At 51.9% G+C, this 18,758-nt stretch overlaps 1 long non-coding RNA gene across 1 annotated transcript; it reads right to left on the bottom strand.

Annotated features, from left to right (window-relative positions):
- Positions 1-16,928: 16,928 nt before the first annotated feature.
- Positions 16,929-18,278, bottom strand: LOC139790541 (uncharacterized). The gene is made up of 2 exons (XR_011723553.1): positions 17,712-18,278; positions 16,929-17,097 (listed from the first exon to the last, which is right to left on the bottom strand). It is a non-coding gene; the product is annotated as an uncharacterized lncRNA (long non-coding RNA).
- Between the last annotated feature and the right edge of the window lie 480 nt (positions 18,279-18,758).

Raw genomic sequence — 18,758 nt, 5'->3', positions numbered from 1 at the left:
ACACCACAGCAAAAAAAAAAACAAACAACTGCTGAGAGAGGGATGAATTGCTCAGGGCTGCTCACAGCTCCAGCTGCTGCCCAGAAGATTTCTGAGGGGACTTTTCAGGAGTCCCTTCAGGGCAGGGCTTTCCTGCTCCACTCTGGGCTCTCCTCAGGCTCTGCTTCCACTTGTCTCTCCAGGGCATGGAAAGCTCTTTCTGCACTCTGCAGAATGCTCACAGACCCCAGTTCTCCTTAGCCCTTGTCTGAGCTGCTCCTGAGCCCCTGCACAGCCAGAGATGCCCCTGGACAGGTTCTGCTGCTGCCAGGAGGGGTCTGCAGGGCAGAGCTGAGCACTCAGGGGGTGGGATGGGGGCTGTGAGCACTGAGAGGGAGGATAGCTGGGGACAGAGAAAGAGCTGCAGGCAGCAGAGATGGGCAGGGATGGAGAGGGAGCTGCTGCCTGGAAGATGATGGCAGGGGGGATTCCTGCACCTCCCAGCCATCCCCTGCAGAGCTGCTGCCCTCCCTAGAGCTAAACCCTGCTCTCTGTCACACAGCACAGTCCCCCAGCACTTCAGACTGTTGTGCAATAAAGACAGCCCATGGCAGTGGAATCAGGCAGGGCCCCTCTGAGCACCCTCCATGGGCACCCAAGAGCTTGTGTGGGAGGTGGTCAGTGTCAGTGAGCACCATCAGCTGGGTCTGCCTCCCAGCTTGACCAGCACAGCCCATGAACAGAGTCAGCCCTGGGCACCCCAGCCCCGTGCTCTGCAGAGCAGCACCCCCAGCTCGGGGCGGGGGGCAGCCTGGGGACAGGGGGCAGGGATGGGTGGCCAGGCCAGCCCAGAGGTGCTCAGCAGGGAGAAGGCTCTGTGGGAGCACAAACAGCACCAGCTCTTCCCAGGGGTGCCATGAAGGTCAGTGGCACAGACCGTGTCCTCAGGTCACTTCACCTGGACACTAACGTCCCCTGGGAAGCCACCTGAATGCAGCACTGGGATCTGCTTCCTTCAGCCAAGCTCCACCAGCCTGTCCCAGCTGCTGGACACCATCTCTGCCCACGGTGGCCTCAGTGCTATTTTATGAATTTTTGGCACCTTTGAGTGTTTCCTGCTGGTGGCCACATCTTGTCTTCAGCATCACCTCTCTCCCTGGGATGGTGATGGGGCCAATGCTCCTGCAGGGCACTCCAGGAAGCTGAAGTATGAAAAAGGGATTGCTGAACCAGAGTGAGCAGGGGAAAGAAGGGCATGGGTGTACCTAGCATTCAGCAAGTCTTTTGACATGGTCTGTCATTGTCCCTTAATAGCCAGACTGGTGATGTCTGGGTTGAAGACCTGGAGAATAGTGTGGGTGGGAAGTTCACGAGATGATAAGGGTCACATGAAATCAGTGATTCAAAGTCATCCTGGCAGACAGTGATGGTGCCTCACTGTCTGGCCCTTGATCAAATGATAGTCTCTCTCTTTAAAAGTCCCTGTGGGGTTGGACAAAAGGAACTTTCAGCCCCTTTGTGGATGAAGCCAGGCCGGGTGAGCCCTTGAGAAACCTCATCTGGTTCATCCTGCCTTGAGCAGGGCACTCAGACAAGATGATGCTCAGGGGTGTCTTCTGGACTGGAATATTCTGTGATGAAATGAATATTTCGCTCTTTGAAGACAGAAACAGGGAGGGGAAGAAGAGAAGAGAGACAGACAGAAGTAGAGCTCCCAAAATATCTCATCTTGTCTGAGCACTGCTTCTGCATTTGTACTATTGGTAGGAACTTTGCTTTGGTGAGCTCTGAGACCAAACCTACCAACATGGTGACCAGCAACTGTTAAACCCATACAGGGAAAAATTATAACTACTTTGTTTTAAGATGCTCTGATCAGATCTGTCATTATATCAGCCCTTTGTGCCCCACGTTGGGCCCAAATTAGGACTGTTGTGGTTGAACTCCAGCCAGACACTGAGCACCATGCAGCTCATTAACGTCCCTGTGTCATTCAGGTGGGGAAAACAATATGAAAAGAAAGAAACAAATAAAAAACATTAGATTGAGAAATGAGAAGTTTTATGTCTGAAGTAAAAGAGAGTTAAATGTTAATACTAATACTTATTCTAACACCAACACCATTACTAACAAAAAAAATCTTCATTTTGAGGCTACCAAAAACCTTTCTCATCAGATTATCCCCTCTGGAAACGTAACCTCTCTAGAGCAGTTTGTGCCCAGCAGATGATTGCAGAGTGTATTTTATTGTATAGGAAACTTTCCCCTTCACTTTTCTCTGGCTGCAAAGAGGGAAACTCCTGCTGTGCCTGAGTGCAGCAGTTCTCTAAGGGAGATGGGTTGGGAGGTGGTGCAAAGGAGCTGTAACATCCAGCTGCAGCCTGCAGGGGAGAACTCTGATGGGAGGGAAAGACACACAAGTCCCAGCAGGGGCAGGGATAATTTGCCACCACAACCTTGTCACCACCACCACTTGTGACCTCTGGCTGGCAGCTGGCACTCGATCCGCACCTCCGCCTGGCACCGTGATATCACTTCCCCACCACTGTGTGGTCCCCAGAGCAGTGCCTGGTGGGACAGCCTGAGCTTTGCTTGGCCTCAGCTGGAGACTCTTTTCATTTGGATTCCCTGGCCCCCACCTCCCCCTTTCCCCTCTTCACTTGCAGAGCCCCCGGGCAAACCCAGCAATGCGGCGGGGCCAGGGCCGGTGGGAGGCACGGAGGGCACGGCCGGCACCCGTGAGGCAGTGGGAGTGGGTGTCCCCCCTTTTTGTGTTGAGTTTTCTTCCGAAGCCAGGACATTGTGTGCGTGCTGGGTGATGCCAAGAAGGAGCATTCCCTTTCTGAGGGGGAAATGCAAAGTGCAGCCTGCAGGGCGTTCTTGATGGCAGTGCAGAAAGCAGCTGCCGTAGGAAAGAGAGGCTGCTGCGGGCTTTTGGAAAGGGACACTTGTCATGCATTGCTCCTCCTGCCCCTAAGGGAAGGTGTCCTGCAGGCAGGGCAGGAACGGGCTCGCTGCCGCTGCCCCCATCCCCTCATTGTGTGACAGGACAATCGCTGCCAGCGCTCGGGGCTCCCCGCAGAGACCCCGATGATGCTGGTGCCATGCGGGGTGGGTGGGTGGGGATGAAGTGGCAGCGTGGGGACAGGAGGGAGCTGAGCGAGCAGCACCTGCTGGATGGAGGGTACAAGTGGGGGCACTGACAAGGTGATGGAGGCAAATTATCCCAGAGGCTTCCCAGGGAGCCAATGAGAGCAATGTTGTGTTTGGGGAGGTGAGGAGCAATGTTTCTCATAGACTGCTGTATCTCAAAGGCTTTTCTTCACTGTCCAGGCCTCTTGCAGTGACACTCTGCACCAATAACAGTTGAATATACATTTCTAAACTGAAAAAAAGTGAAATAGAACTTTTAAAAAAAATTCTCCTTTTAATCTTCCTCCACACTGGAACCTCTCTGATGAGCTGTGTGAGTCTTGAACACTATAAACAACACAGGATAAGACATGGCTGCTCGGTACTGTAATGGGCCCCACAGTGCCAGAGGGACTGAGTCCATGATCCTCAGGTACTGACAGGAGACCAAAAAAAAAAAAGCTTCTAAGGAGTCAAAGCCAAAATAAAAACAAAAATTATCTTCAAATATTGATTGGCTCCATTGGGTCCCATTACTGACAAAACCTCCCCAGAGACTTGTTAGAGAAGGTCACTGGAGGCCATGATTGCAGGGAGACAGAGGTTCTGTAAAGGTGGCTCTGAAGCAACAGATATTTCTTTATTTATATATTTATTTACATTATGGATCAGTCAGGCCAAACTCTGAACCCCAGGCAATGGGAAATCAGAGCCCATCCCTCACTTGTGGGTCAGAATTCTTCCTGGGGGCAGTGGGGTGTGAAGATGAACAATAAAAACTGTAGGAAAAATGCACAACACCTCCCAACTACCCCAAGAAGGAGCAAGGAGCAAACCAAGTGCAGAGCCTCAACAGAAACTTCTGCCTGGTGGTGGTGATCCAGTGACCATTTCTAAAGTCCCCTTTCCAGACACAGACTGTCCAGACAAAGGCCATTCCCATTCCTCTCCAATTGTCCCCTTCTCCTGCTCTTTGTTCATTCAGATGCCTCTCCCCTGGGTGCTGCTTTGAGCAGCAGGTTGTTCAAAGCTCGCCTGTCTTTCAGCAGCCTGATTGTCTCTTTAGCCACCTCTCTCATGATGATCACATCTCTCTTTTCCCATCTGTCTCTCTAAACCCTTTCTCCTCAGATTCTTCTTCACTTTCTCTGTGTGACTTTTCTTGGCTGGCACAAAGGAAAACTCCTGCTGTGCCCGTGTGCAGTCAGTTCTCAGGAGAGCAGGTGGGAGGTGGTGCAGTGGAGCTGTAACCTCCAGCTGCAGAGAGGAGAGGAGAAGTCTGATGCAAGGAGCAGGGATGGAAGTCCCAGGTGGGACAGGAAAGCAATTCTGGGCTTGGGGAGGTGAGAAGTAAGGTTGCCCTCCCAGTGTCAGACCTCAGGGAACTTCTGTCACCTCGTCTCTAAAGTGAAAATCATGAGATGATCTTTTAAAATATAATGTTAAAAAAAAAAAACTTCCACAAACTATTTTTAATAAGCACAGTATGAAATGTTTCTCCTTAACTACACTGGAAAAACCTCTCCAATTATCTGTAAAAGTCTTGATGATGTGAAGAATATCCCTTGGAGAGCCATGGCCCTTTAGTGCTCTCTGTATTTCAAAGAGCCCCAGGGTGTGTTTGGTGCTGAGTCCATGATCCTCAGGTGCTGAGAGAGGAATGAACAAACTGCTCCAGAAGTCAGAATGGAACCTGAAAGTACCTTGAAGCATTGATTGGCCCCACTGAGGGCCACTGATGCCAGAGCCTCCCCATGGCCTTGTTAGAGCAGATCACTGGAGGCCATGATTGCAGGGAGGCAAAGGCTCTGTAAAGGTGGCTCTGAAGCCAAGGAATTTTCATTATTTATTTATTAATAAAGCAAGGAAGCCAAACTCTGACCTCCAGGCAATGGGAAGGCAGAGCCCATCCCTCACTTGTGAGTCAGGAGTCTTTCTGGGGAAATTGGAGTATGAAAATGAGTAATAAAAAAATTTTCTGACATATCCTGACCTCTCCAAGAAGGGGAAAGAAAGTCCAAAGCCTCAGGACAAAATGACTCCTGGTCGTGGTGTTTGAGGCAGCTGCCATGTCTGAGGTGACAAAGCCCTTGGTCCTGTTGGGCCTTTCATCCCACCAGAGCCCTTGGCCACCTCTCCTGCAGGCTGCCCTACACTGTCCATGCCTGCAGCTCCTTCTTTAAACTTCTTTAGAAAGGCTTTAAACTGAAGGACAAGGAGGGAGGAATTCCAGATGGCAATGATCACACCACCATCACCACTACAGCTGATCTGGGATTAAACCAGACCTGATGACCCCAGGAGTCCAGCCTGGACTTCCCCAGGGCTGCCCTGAAGCCTTGGTTGTGATATGAAAGTTACTGGGGGGGAGGGAGGAAGAACATGGTACCATTTTTCTGTGTATTTGTGTATATGTAGTAATTTTCCCATTTTATCATTACTGTTCCATTAGAGCTGTGTAGTTTAGTTTCCAACCCATAAGTCTCTTTCCCTTATTCTCTCTCCTTTCTTTATCAGGGTGGGGAGGGGCATTAATCGTTAATAGAGAGCTTCTGTCATTTGGTTAATTGTCAGCCCAGCATTAAACCCTGAAAGATTCATTGGAGCCAAACGTGGAGCCTAAAATTATTATTTAAAGCCCAGTTGAAATTTCAAGTCATTTATATGAATAGTTTGAATTTTGATTTCAGTGGGAGGATACCCAGATGGCTCCGCTGAGTGGGAATCCAACTATTTTCTCTAGAAACTTCACAGGGTTGGAAATTAAGCCAATGCTGCTGTACCTTTGGTACTCAGGGCATGTGATCTGTGGCTTTTTATCTGGGATTAGTGTTGCTCTGTGGTTCATTCTTGGTAAGAGCTGCTTACAAACAGTAGTTGTGATATGGTCTTCAACAGTGTGGTACATGGTACAGTGATTTTACACACACCTAGGAGATACACATAGGATACACATTTCATACACAGAGGAAATATTCATAAAAGAGGAAATAGACTGCCCACAGGTCAAGGGAAGCTGTAAAGGGAACAGCTGAGAAACTGCACCTACCCCATCACAAAGCCCTGGTGGTGCTGTCGAGAGCCCAGGCCTGGAACTGTCTAGGATTGTGTCACAGAATCATGGAATCATGGAATGGGTTGGGTTGGAAGGGTTCCAAACCCCTGTGTAGGGACACCTCCCACTCAAATGAAGCCAACCCTTTCCCTGTCCCCATGGAACTCACTTCTTAATCCCATCCACAGCATCAGCCTCAGTCAGAGCTGGTGGACAGACAGATGAGTATCAGACAGCTGTGTACCCGGGTGGTCAAGAAGGCCACCAACATCCTGGCTTGTATCAGGAATAGCATGGCCAGCAGGAGTAGGGAACTGATTGTGCCCATGGATAAAGACAGCAAACAGTGTTGGCACAAGTTCTGGACACTGAGGCACCGTCACTGCTTGCCAGGAGGACTTTGGATCCCTGATGGCACTGTGACCCTCATCATCTCGTGAACTTCCAGGCAGCAGCTCCCTCTCCATCCCTGCCCATCTCTGCTGCCTAAAGCTCTTTCTCCGTCCCCAGCTCTCCTCCCTCTCAGTGCTCACAGCCCCCATCCCACCCCCTGAGTGCTCAGCTCGGCCCTGCAGACCCCTCATGGCAGCAGCAGGACCTGTCCAGGGGCATCTCTGGCTGTGCAGGGGCTCAGGAGCAGCTCAGACAAGGGCTGAGGAGAAGTGGGGTCTGTGAGCCTTCTGCAGAGTGCAGAAAGAGCTTTCCATGCCCTGGAGAGACAAGTGGAAGCAGAGCCTGAGGAGAGCCCAGAGTGGAGCAGGAAAGCCCTGCCCTGAAGGGACTCCTGAAAAGTCCCCTCAGAAATCTTCTGGGCAGCAGCTGGAGCTGTGAGCAGCCCTGAGCAATTCATCCCTCTCTCAGCAGCACCAGGAGCCTGCCCTGTGCTCCCTGTCTCCTGCCAGCCACAGCTTCTGCCAGCACCAGGGAGCTCCCCGGGCAGGCTGAGAGCTGCCCCTGGCAGGCAGGCAGGCAGGCAGCAGAGTCCCTGCCCCAGCACACAGCCCCTGGGCTGCAGGACCCTGCTCTGAAGGACAGCCCTGGCCACCCCTGCCTGCACACACCCCCTCCCTCCTCTTCACAATTCCCCTTCCACCTCCAGCCCCTTCCCCCCTTCCAGCTCCCAGCAGCTCTGGCTCTGCAGCTTTAGGAGATGCCTCCAGACACTGCACCAGCTTCACTGCCCTGCACCAGACACTCACCATGGCAGAAGCTGGGAAGATTTCTCTCTCCCCCAGCCCAGGCAGCTCTCAGCTCTCCTCCCAGCCCAGGCTGCCTTTCTCCTCTCTCTCCCTCCTCTCTCTGCCCTGCCCTGCTGCCTGCAGGCAGTGCCCTCAGCCCTGCTGCGCTCTGCAGAGGAGCTGCTCCTGCCCAGAGCTCTCTCTCTGCAGCACTCTCTGCTTGCCAGCAGCTCTCTCAGGCTCAGGAGCCCAGCCCAGCAGCACAGGACCAGCACCAGACTTGGCCACTTGCTCAACTCTCTCGGGGCTCCCTCCAGCTCTCCCTGGGGCTCCCCAGGAACCCAATGGGACACACACTGAAGTCATGGCTCATGTCCCCTCCCTCCCTCCTTTCCAGCACAGCCACTTCTCCTCTAGAGACACAACCTCTGCTTCTCCCACTCTCCCACTGGACACCCAGGCAGTGCCAGGGGGAATCTCCTTTCCCTCCTCTTCCCACACAGCCACGGGTGACACTGGAGGTGCCAGAGCTGGTCCCAGACCTGTGTGGGTCCCCAGCTCCAGCCCCTCAATGTCCTTCTTGTTGTGAGGGGCCCAGGACTGACCCCAGATTCGAGGTGCAGCCTCACCAGTGATGAGTACAGGGGAGCAATCACCTCCCTGGTCCTGCTGCCCACACTATTTCTGGTGCAGCCCAGGATGCTGGTGTCCTTCTGGGACACCTATTCACATTCTGTTCTATGTTCAGTCAGCTGTCAACCAGCAACCCAAAGTCGTTCTCTGCCAGGCAGCTTTCCAGCAACCCCTCCCCATGTCTTTAGCATTTGCTGGAATTGTTTTGACCCAAAATGCAGGACCTGGCACATGGTCTGGTACTGCCTCAAAGAGTTACCTCAGTCCATTGACCCAGCCTGTCCAGGTACCTCTGTAGAACCTTTCTAGTCTCTTGCAGATCCACACTCCCACCCATCTGCAAACTGCCTGAGGGTGCACTCACTCCTTGTCCAGATCATTGGTAAAGAGATTGAAGCAGAGCAGTCCCAGCACCCTGGGGAACACCACTGGTGAGCAGCCACCAGCTGGACTGAGCTCCACTCACCACAACTCTTTGGGCCCAGACATCAGCCAGGGTTTGACCCACTGAAGAGGCCACTGCTCCAGGCCAGAGGGAGCCAGCTTCTCCATAAAGATTTTTGTGGACAAAACCACTAAAGTCAAGGTAGTCAACATCCTCCACTTTTCCCTCATTCAGTCAATGGTCACCTTGTCACAGAAGGTGATCAGGTTGGTCAAGCAGTCCCTGCCTTTCATAAACCCATGCTGTCTGTCCCCCATCTCCTGGCTGTCCTGCACATGCTGTGTAATGGCTCTCAGACCATCTGCTCCATACCCTGCCCTGGCACTGGTCAAGCTGACAGGCCTGTATCTCCCTGGATCCTCCTTTTGGCCCTTCTTGTAGGTGGGGATGACAGCTGTCAGTCTCCATTCCACTGACACCTCCCCAGTCAGCCAGGACTGCTGATAAATGATGTCAAGAGGCTTGGTGAGCACTTCTGCCAGCTCCCTCAGTACCTTTGTGTGGGTCCCATCTGGCCCCACAGACCTGTGTGTGTCTGGGTGGTGCAGGAGGTCACTGACCATCTCCCCTTGGATCATGGGGGCTCCATTCTGCTCCCTGTCCCTGTCTGCCAGCTCAGGGGACTGGGTACCCCAGGAACAACTGCTCCTACTGCTGAAGCCTGGGACAAAGAAGGCATTAAGTACCTCAGCCTTCTCCTCACCCTTGGTCGCTGATTCTTCATGATATCCAATAAAGGATGAGGATTCTTCTTCACCCTCCTTTTGTTGTTATTGCATTCACAGAAACATTGATTATGATCTTCAATGGCAGCATCCAGATCAATTTCACACTGTGTTTGGCCATTGTAATTTTTTCCCTCTGTAGCCTCCTGACATCTTTGTAGTCTCCCTGAGTGTCTTGCCCCTTTTTCCAAAGGCCACAAACTCTCCTTTTTTAGATGAGTTTTTACCAGATCTCTCTGTTCAGCCAGGCTGGGCATCTTTCCCCACCAGTTCATCTTACAGCACATGGGGCCATCTGATCCTTCACCTTTAAGAGTTTCTTCTTGAGTACTGTCCAGACTTCCTGAAATCCCTTGCCCTTCAGGACTGCCTCCCAAGGGATTCTCTCAACCAGTCTCTGAAAGAGAACAAAATTTGCCTGCCAAACCTCCAAGGTGACAGTTCTGCTGACCTTCCTCCTTAGTTCTCCAGGGGTCAGTTTTTTGACCAAGACTGGGTTTATAGGAGACCAGGCTTCCTAACAAGGGATGGGAAGAGATTATCCCACAGAGGTAAAAGGGGGTTAGGACAGGAGATAGCAGGGCTAATTAGCAGAGCTTTACACTAGGTATGAAGGGGGCCAGGGGTGAAAGTGGGGTCACTGGAGAGGAGCCTGAATGTGACACACCAGTACCTGGGGGAGAAGGGTGTGCAAGCAAGGGCTCCCAGTCAGGAGTTGGTGTGAGGTTGGGGGCTATGGGAATATTGGAGTATAATCAGGAGGTGACTTGGGCTTCTCCCAGACAAAAGGAGGCCCAGCTGAGGTGCATCTACACCAATGCATAGAGCATGGGCAACAGAGAGGACGAGATGGAAGCCATTGCACAGCAGGACAGCTGTGATGTAGTTGTCACCACAGAAATGTGGTGGGATGACTGTCACAGCTGGAACACTGCAGTGAATGGATAGAAGCTCTTCAGAAGAGACATGAAAGGAAGGAGAGGTGGTGGTGTGGCTCTGTATGTTCGGGAATGTTTTGACTGCATGGAGCTTGGTTCCAGGGATGACAAAGTTGAGTGTTTATGGTTAAGGACGAAGGGGAAAGGTAAGTAAGGGAGATCTTGTATTTGGAGTCTGTTTCAGACCCCCCAACCAGGACAAGGAGGCAGATGACCCCCCATCCTCTGATAGATGTAGAAGGGAACAGGATACCAAGAGATGAGGAAATGACTGAAGTACTTCTTTGCCTCAGTCTTTAGTAGCAGGGACAGTTATATTCAGGGATTCAACTCCCTGGGCTAGGGGACAGGGACCAGGAGCAGAGAGATCCCCCCATAATCCAGGGATTATGTCCCCCCATAATCCAGGGATTGTGTCCTGCTGCACCATGAGGATGAACATAAATCAGAAGGGACAGAAGGAGGATCGGGGAAACTACAGAGCTGTCAGTTTGACCTCAGTCCCAGGGAGGTTGATGGAGCAGATCATCCTGGTTGAATGGCCGTGCCCAAAGAGTTGTGGTCAATGGAGTAAAATCCAGCTGGTGGGGGGTCACGAGTGGTGTCCCCCAGGGCTCAGTGCTGGGGCTGCTCCTGTTGAACATCTTTATCAAGGACCTAGCTGAGGGGATAGAGTGCACCCTTAGTAAATCTGCAGGTGACACTAAGCTGGGTGGAAGTGTTGATGTGCCTGAGGGTAGGGAGGCTCTGCAGAGGGATCTGGACAGGCTTGGTGGATGGGCCAAGGCCAAGTGCATGAGTTTCACTAAGGCCAAATGTTGGGTCCTGCACTTGGGCCACACCAAGCCCAGTAGCACTACAGGCTTGGGGAGGAGTGGCTGGAGAGCTGCCCAGCAGAGAGGGACCTGAGAGTGCTGATTGTCAGCAGCTGAACATGAGCCAGCAGTGTGCCCAGGTGGCCAAGAAGGCCACCACCATCCTGGCCTGATTCAGGAAGAGTGTGACCAGCAGGACCAGGGAGGTGATCTTACCCTTGTCCTCAGCCTTGGTGAGGCTGCACCTCGAGCACTGTGTGCAGTTTTGGGCACCACAGGATAGGAAGGACATGGAGGTGCTGGAGAGGGTGCAGAGAAGGGCAACCAAGCTGATCAGGGGGCTGGAGAACAGGACTTATGAGGAGAGGCTGAGGGAACTGGGGTTGATCAGCTTAGGGAAGAGGAGGCTGAGGGGAGACCTCATTGCTCTCTACAACTACCTCAAAGGAGGTGGTAGTGAGACAGACACTGGGCTCTTCTCTCTTGTGACCAGTGACAGGACAAGAATAAATGGGTTAGAGCTAAACCAGGGGAGGTTCAGGTTAGATAATAGGAAAAACTTCTTCACAGAAAGAGTGGTTCAGCATTGGAACAGGCTGCCCAGGGAGGTGGTGTGGGCACCATCCCTGGAGGGGTTCAAAAGAAAGGTAGATGAAGAGCTGCAGTGGGTGGTTTAATGGTAAGGGGTTGTATGGTGGACAGCTGGACTCAACAATCTTATAGGTCTTTCCAACTTGGATGATTCTGTGCTTCTAGGGGGGGAGTTGTCTATTACTTCACAGTCACTGAGCCCAAGATGGCTTCCAACCATCACATCAACCACAAGTCCTTCTGTGTTGGCCAACACCAGGTTCATTGCGGTGTCTTCTCTGATTGGTTGTCTCACAAGATGTGTCAGGAAGGTCTCTTCCACACTCCAGGAACCTCCAGAGTTGTTCCCTCTCTGTTGTGCTGTATTTCCAGCAGACACCTGGGAAGGTGAAGTGAGAACAAGGTCTCAGCTATTGCAGTTATACTTCATCTGCCTCTTCATCATTGATGTGTCATCTAGAGCCTCTAGAGCCTCCTCATGTTGCTTCCTCCTAATAGGACCGTACATGTTTTGACATCCCAAAGATAGGAGAAATTTTTTAAAAATCAACGACTGTAATTAGCAAGAGGGAGAATGAAAGATCAGGAATTATGTCCCCTCCATAAAAGAGAAAAAAGGAAAAATGTAGTTATAAATCATGTTCAAGAGATGACATCCAAAGAAGGGACATGTCTCCTGCACTGGTTTTTCATAAGAGAAATGATGAGAACTGTAATTACTAACAGTCTGCAGGAGGTGGCACAGGAAGTACAGAGGAGATTTTTGTGCTGGCTGCAGGTGTCAGGTCAGTGTCACCATCAGTGCCACAAAGAACAGCCCAATGATGCCCTTGAGCAGGTTCCAGAGCTGACAGCCAGCAAAAGAAGAAGAGAAGAAGGTGTGACATCCAACAGCTCTAAAAAAGCTCTGAGACCAAACCAACCAACATGGTGACCAGCAATGTTCTTTTTAATCCTCCTCCACACAGGAACCTCTCCAATTAGCTGTGCAAGTCTTGAACACTAAAAACACCACAGGGTAAGACATGGCTGCTCAGTGCTGTAATGGGCTCCATGGTGCCAGTGGGACTGAGTCCGTGAGTACTGAGAGGAGACTGGAAAAAAAAAAAGTTTAAAAAGTTAAAGCCAAAAAAAACCCCCAAATTATTTTGAAGTATCTTGGAGTATTTATTGATCCCTTTGGGTCCCATTACTGGCAAAGCCTCCCCAGAGACTTGTTAGAGAAGGTCACTGGAGGCCATGATTGCAGGGAGACAAAGATTCTGTAAAGGTGGCTCTGAAGCCAAAGGTATTTCTTTCTTTGTTTGTTATGTATTTATTTATTTATTTATTTATTTTATGGATCAATCAGGCCAAACTCTGAACCCCAGGCAATGGGAAAGCAGACCCCATCCCTCACTTTTCAGTTAGGACATTTCCTGGGGGCAGTGGGGTGTGAATATGAACAATAAAAACTGTGCACTCCATCAAACTATTTTCATTAGGCACAGTATGAAATTTTCCTCCTTAACTGTAGAGTGAAAACCTCTCCAATTAGCTGTACAAGTCTTGATGATGTCCAGAATATCCCATGGAGAGCCATGGCCCTTTAGTGCTCTCTCTATTTCAAAGAGCCCCAGGGTGTGTTTGGTGCTGAGTCCATGATCCTCAGGTGCTGAGAGAGGAATGAACAAACTGCTCCAGAAGTCAGAATGGAACCTGAAAGTACCTTGAAGCATTGATTGGCCCCACTGACACTGCACCAGCTTCACTGCCCTGCACCAGACACTCACCATGGCAGAAGCTGGGAAGGTTCTCCTCCACTCAGCTGCCACTCATCCCCTCCATCTTCACCCCCTTGAAGCTCTCTCTGCCTTGCTCATCTCCCCCAGATACCCTGGCAGTGCCCTCAGCCCTGCTGCGCTCTGCAGAGGAGCTGCTCCTGCCCAGAGCTCTCTCTCTGCAGCACTGCCCACTTGCCAGCAGCTCCCTCCATCCCAGGAGCCCAGCTCACAGCTGCCAGGAGCCCTCTGGGGGGTTGATGCTGAGCCCATGACAATTGCTCAAGAGGCAAGGAGAGGAAGCTGCAGAAGCTTCTTTCTCCACAACCAAGTCCAAGGCAGAGTCCAAAGAAAGTTTCCAAAGTTTCTTGGCGTGTGCCTGGGTCCCCCTGAGGGACAGCCCTGAGAAAGCAGCGTCCCCTGCAGGGGGTGGGGGGAGCAGGAAGCAGGAGGCAGTGATGGCAGGTGGGGAAAAGGAAGGTGCAGGTGGCTCTGGTGCTGAGGAAGCCTGGCTGTGTGTCAGGACTGCAAAGGGCCCAGCCCTGAGCCCATTCCCCAAAGGTGCCAGCCCTGAGCCCCAGCCCCTGGCAAGGGAGGGAGATCCTGTCCCTCCCTCAGCCCTCAGGGCTCTCCTGGCACCACTGCCATGTGCAGATGGGCAATGCCAAGGGCAGGACTATGGCCCGGCACCTCCCAGCCAGCCTCCTGCACATGGACAAGGAGGCCCTGAGCCCCAGTGCTGCTGGAAGCTCCACTTGTCTCCCCATGGCCATCAGGGACAGAGACAAGAGCCAGCAGCAAAGGCATGGAGAGCTTGGCTCTGCCAAGTCTGCCTCCAGCTTTTCCACACCTTTGCCCTCTCTCATCTCCAGCACAGTCTGTCCTGGGCTGTCCCATCCCCTGTGCCTCTTGCCCTGCAGGCTCTGCTCCTTCACCCGCCTGCCCCACCTTGCTGTCCCCTTCCTCTCCTGACATCTCTGTGTCCTCCCTGCCTCTGCCTTGGCACACAGAGCCTTGGCCTGATCCAGGCTCCTGCTGGGGGATGTGCTGTTCCCCAGCATGGCCCTTGCACTGACATTTCTTTCTTCTGCTCTCCACTCCAGCCATCCCCAGCTGCACTTTGGGGAATTACTTCTTGCCCAAGCTGTTTCCCACTCTGAAGAAAAGCTCCACCATGCCCAAACCCACCCTTCAGGCACTCCCAGGATCATCCTGTACTGCCCACAGTCTCCACAGCTCTTAGCCTTGACCATCAACCTCTGCAGACTGGGCATGGGCTTGGGGTCTCTAAACCCCATCTTGGTAGAGCTCTGAGATATCCCCATAGTACCTCAGATGGCTGAAGGTCATATCTGAATCACATATTCTGAATCACAGAATCACAGAATTTATTTTATTTGGAAGGGACCTCTCATGCTCATCCATTGCAACCCCCCTGCAGTAATCAGGGACACTCTCAACTAGATCAAGTTGCTCTGAGCCACCTCAAGCCTAACCTGGAATATTTCCAGGGATGAGGCCTCAAGCACCTCACTGGTCAACATGTGACATTTTTTCCACTACTCTCATGATGAAGAACTTTTTCCCTACATCCAGTCCAAATAAACTCCTCTCTAAATTAAACCCATTGCCTTTCATCCTATCAGTCCAGGCCCTTGCAAGCAGCCCCTCCTCAGGCTTCCACTAGGAATCCTACAGGTACTGGAATGTCCATTGTGCTACAGTCAGTACCACACAGGAGGATGAAAGAGGGGAAGGAGAAAACTTCTGTTGACACTGAGGGGATTCCACATCTCTGCAGTGGTAGATGTAGCTCTCAATACTGAGTAGGAAAGGAGAAGTCTGCCTTACAGAATATTCAGTACTCCAAGTGTGCAAACACAAAGAAGGTTCTCAGGAGCAGCACACATTGATTTACTAAGGAGAAATCTTGCTTGACTCACCTGATATCCTTCTGCAAAGGGATGACCAAATGGGCAGATGAAGGGAGAGCACTGGATGTCATATACCTTGACTTCAGTAAAGCTTTAGACACTGTCTCCCATAACATCCTCATAACAAAACAATCCTCAAAACAAAAAAATGTGGAACAGATGATTGGACTGTCAGGTGGATTGGTAACTGGGTCAACAACAGAGTTCAGAGGGTTGTGATGAGTGGCACAGAGTCAAGGTGGAGGCCTGTGGCCAGTGGTGTTCCCCAGGGATGAGTAATGGGTCCAGTTTTGTTCAATCTCTTCATCAACGACCTGGATGAGGGGATGGAGTGTACCCTCAGCAAGTTCACTGATGATCCAAGCTGTGAGAGGTGGCTGAGACACCAGAAGCTCTCCATCAGATGTGGACAGGCTGGAGAGCTGGGCAAAGGTGAACTGGCAAAAGTCCTCCTGGCAAGCAGTGACAGTGCCTCAGTGTCCAGAACTTGTGCCAACACTCTTTGCTGTCTTTATAATCCCCCTGTGGGGTGGGACAAAAGGCACTTTCAGCCCCTTTGTGGATGAAGCCACGCTGGGGAAGCCCTTGAGCAACCTCATCTGGTTCATCCTGCCTTGAGCAGGGCACTCAGACAAGGAGATGCTCAGGGGTCTCTTCCAGCCTGAGGTATTCTGTGATTCAGAATGATCTGAGGGTCATGGGAATGATCTGTGGGAAACATAAACCCCATCTTCAAAAAGGGAAAGAAGGAAGATCCAGGGAACTCCAGACTGGTCATTTACACCTCTGTACCACATAAGGTCATGGAGCAGATCCTCCTGGAGGCACTGCTGGAGCAGAAGAAAAATGAAGAGGTGATTTGGTATAATCAACACAGCTTCCTCAGGGGGAAACCGTGCCTGACAAACCTTGGGGCCCTTCTATGGGAATATCACAGCACCAATAGACAAGGGAAAAGACACCAAGGTCAGCTACCTGGACCTGAGCAAAGCCTTTGACACTGTCCCACACAAGATCCTGGTCTCCAACCTGGTTAAAGATGGGTTGGATGAATGGATGGATGGATGGATGGATGGATGGATGGATGGACCAGTGGGTAGATAAAGAACTGCCTTGATGGCTGCACCCAAAGTGTGGCCACAAGGATGATCAGAGGGCTGGAGCACCTCTCCTATGAAGACAGACGGAGAGACTTGGGGTTATTCAATCTGGAGAGGAGAAGGCTCTGAGCAGACCTCAGCCTTCCAGTACCTGAAGAGGGCTACAAGAAAGCTGGTGAGGGACTTTAGGATGTCAGGTAGTGATAGCACAGGGGGGAATGGATTCAGATTAGAGGAGAGTAGATTTAGATCAGATACTAGGAAGAAGTTCTTCCCCATGAAGGGTAGTGAGACACTGGCACATGTTGCCCAGAGAGTTGGTGGAAGCCCCATCCCTGGAAGTTTTTAAGGTCAGGCTGGATGGAGCTCTGAGCAACCTGATCTAGTGGGAAGTGTCCATGCCCATGGCAGGGGGGTTGGATAGATAAAACTGGGCTTACTAGAGAGGAGCCTGGAAGTGGCACGTCAGTACCCACTGGTCAGCTTGGGGAGGGGGGCTTTAAACTGAAGGACCTGCAGGGAGGGATCCAAGGTGGCAATGATCACCCCACCATCACCACTACAACTGATCTGGGATGAAACCAGGACAGCCAGAGGAGTGTAAAATGTTCCTTGGCTGTCTCCTTAAATAGGAACCAAAGGATCAGCCTCCTGAAGTGTATGGATACAAACACAAGCAGCCTGGGAAATCAAGAGGAGGAACTGGAGCTCCATGCCCACTCAGGTAGTTCTGGTATCATAGGAACAACAACTGAAACATGGTGGGAAGGGGCACAGGACTGGAGGATGATGACAGAAGGCTATGGGCTGTTCTGTCAAGACACAGAAAAGAGAAAAGCCTCAGAATCAGCTCCTCAAACACCCAGAGCTTTTGCCAGCTGTGCTACTCGAGCATTTCAAGCACACCCAATCCAAACACAGCTCTCACAGCAGCCACAGTGCCTCTGCCATCAACATCTTCAAGCAGGGGAAAGGAACCGCTCTGAGAGCTGCAGGGCAGAGGAGAGGGGCAGCTGAGAGCAGTCCCCGAGGGGAGAGCAGTGCTGGAGCAGAGACACCTTCCTCTCTGGGGAAAGGAGAGAGGAGAAGGGAGAGAGACTGAGGGGCTGGAAACTCAACTGCACAGCTGGCATGGAACAGCCCTGCTGGAAAGGAAAAGAAGGAAATCCAGACACAGAGAGACAAGAGGCATCTCACCTTCCTGACCCTTGCCCCAGCCATGCTCACGCTGCTCAAATGTGACTTTTTTCTAAAATTTTATGTATTTCAGTTAGTAACTGATGTCACCCTGGTACAGAGTGCTCCTCCATGGGCTGCAGATCCACATCTGCCCCTCCGTGCTCCTCCATGGGCTGCAGGGGACAGCTGCCCTCTCCCCACAGCCTGCAGGGGAACTTCTGGTCTGGCCCTTCCTTCAGTCACTGACCTTGGGGTCTTGTGGAGGGCTGGCAGCAGGCTTCCACCTCCTTCTCCATGGACATCTTGGGCATTTTCTGCCACAGACATTCCATGGTCACCCAGGGTAGCTGCTGACTCCTGAGGGAGGTGCTCTCCCAGATATGGGCACCCCAGGTCTCCACACCCCTTCTATACCCCCAGGGTCACCATGGAGACCCCCATGACAATGGTGTCCAGGCACCAGACCCTGCATCACAAAGCCCTGGTGGTGGCTGTGGAGACTCCCAGGCCTGGAACTGGCTGGGTCTGTGTCACAGAACAATGGAATCATGGAATGGGTTGGGTTGGAAGGGTTTAAGATCATCTAGTTCCAACCCAACCCATTCCAGGATTCCATGATCCCACTCAACTGAAGCCAACCCTGCCCCTGTCCCCATGGAACTCACTTCTTAATCCCATCCACAGCATCAGCCTCAGTCAGAGCTGGTGGACAGACACATGAGTATCAGACAGCTGTGTACCCAGGTGGTCAAGAAGGCCACCAGCATCCTGGCTTGTATCAGGAATAGCATGGCCAGCAGGAATAGGGAAGTGATTGTGCCCACGGATAAAAACAGCAAACAGTGTTGGCACAAGTTCTGGACACTGAGGCACCGTCACTGCTTGCCAGGAGGACTTTGGATCCCTGATGGCACTGTGACCCTCATCATCTCCTGAACTTCCCACCCACCACATCACCCACCTCTTCAATCCAGACATCACCAGTCTGGCTACAACAGGACAATGGTAGAGCATGGCAAAGGGCTTGCTAAAGGCCAGGTGCACCCCATGCCTTTCTGTCCCCTGCCCACTCTGCTTCAGCAATCCCCTCTTTGTCCTTCACCTGCCTGGAACATTTCTCATTTCCATGGTTTTCCTTTTCTCCCAGTCCCAGGGTCAACAAGTATCTGTGTGTGCTGAGGGGGAGAGGCTGTGGTGTCTGCAGCAGGAGCAGCAGCAGCCTTGGCTTTCTCAACAGCAGCAGTGTCTGTGGGCAGCAGCTGCAAAGAAAGCAAAAGTACAAGGCAGAAAATTA

This window comes from Heliangelus exortis (assembly GCF_036169615.1).
Source record: "Heliangelus exortis chromosome W unlocalized genomic scaffold, bHelExo1.hap1 SUPER_W_unloc_1, whole genome shotgun sequence".
NCBI classification, from domain to species: domain Eukaryota; kingdom Metazoa; phylum Chordata; class Aves; order Apodiformes; family Trochilidae; genus Heliangelus; species Heliangelus exortis.
Note: the sequence above shows the minus strand (reverse complement) of the source record. Positions and strands in the feature narration are given on the sequence as shown.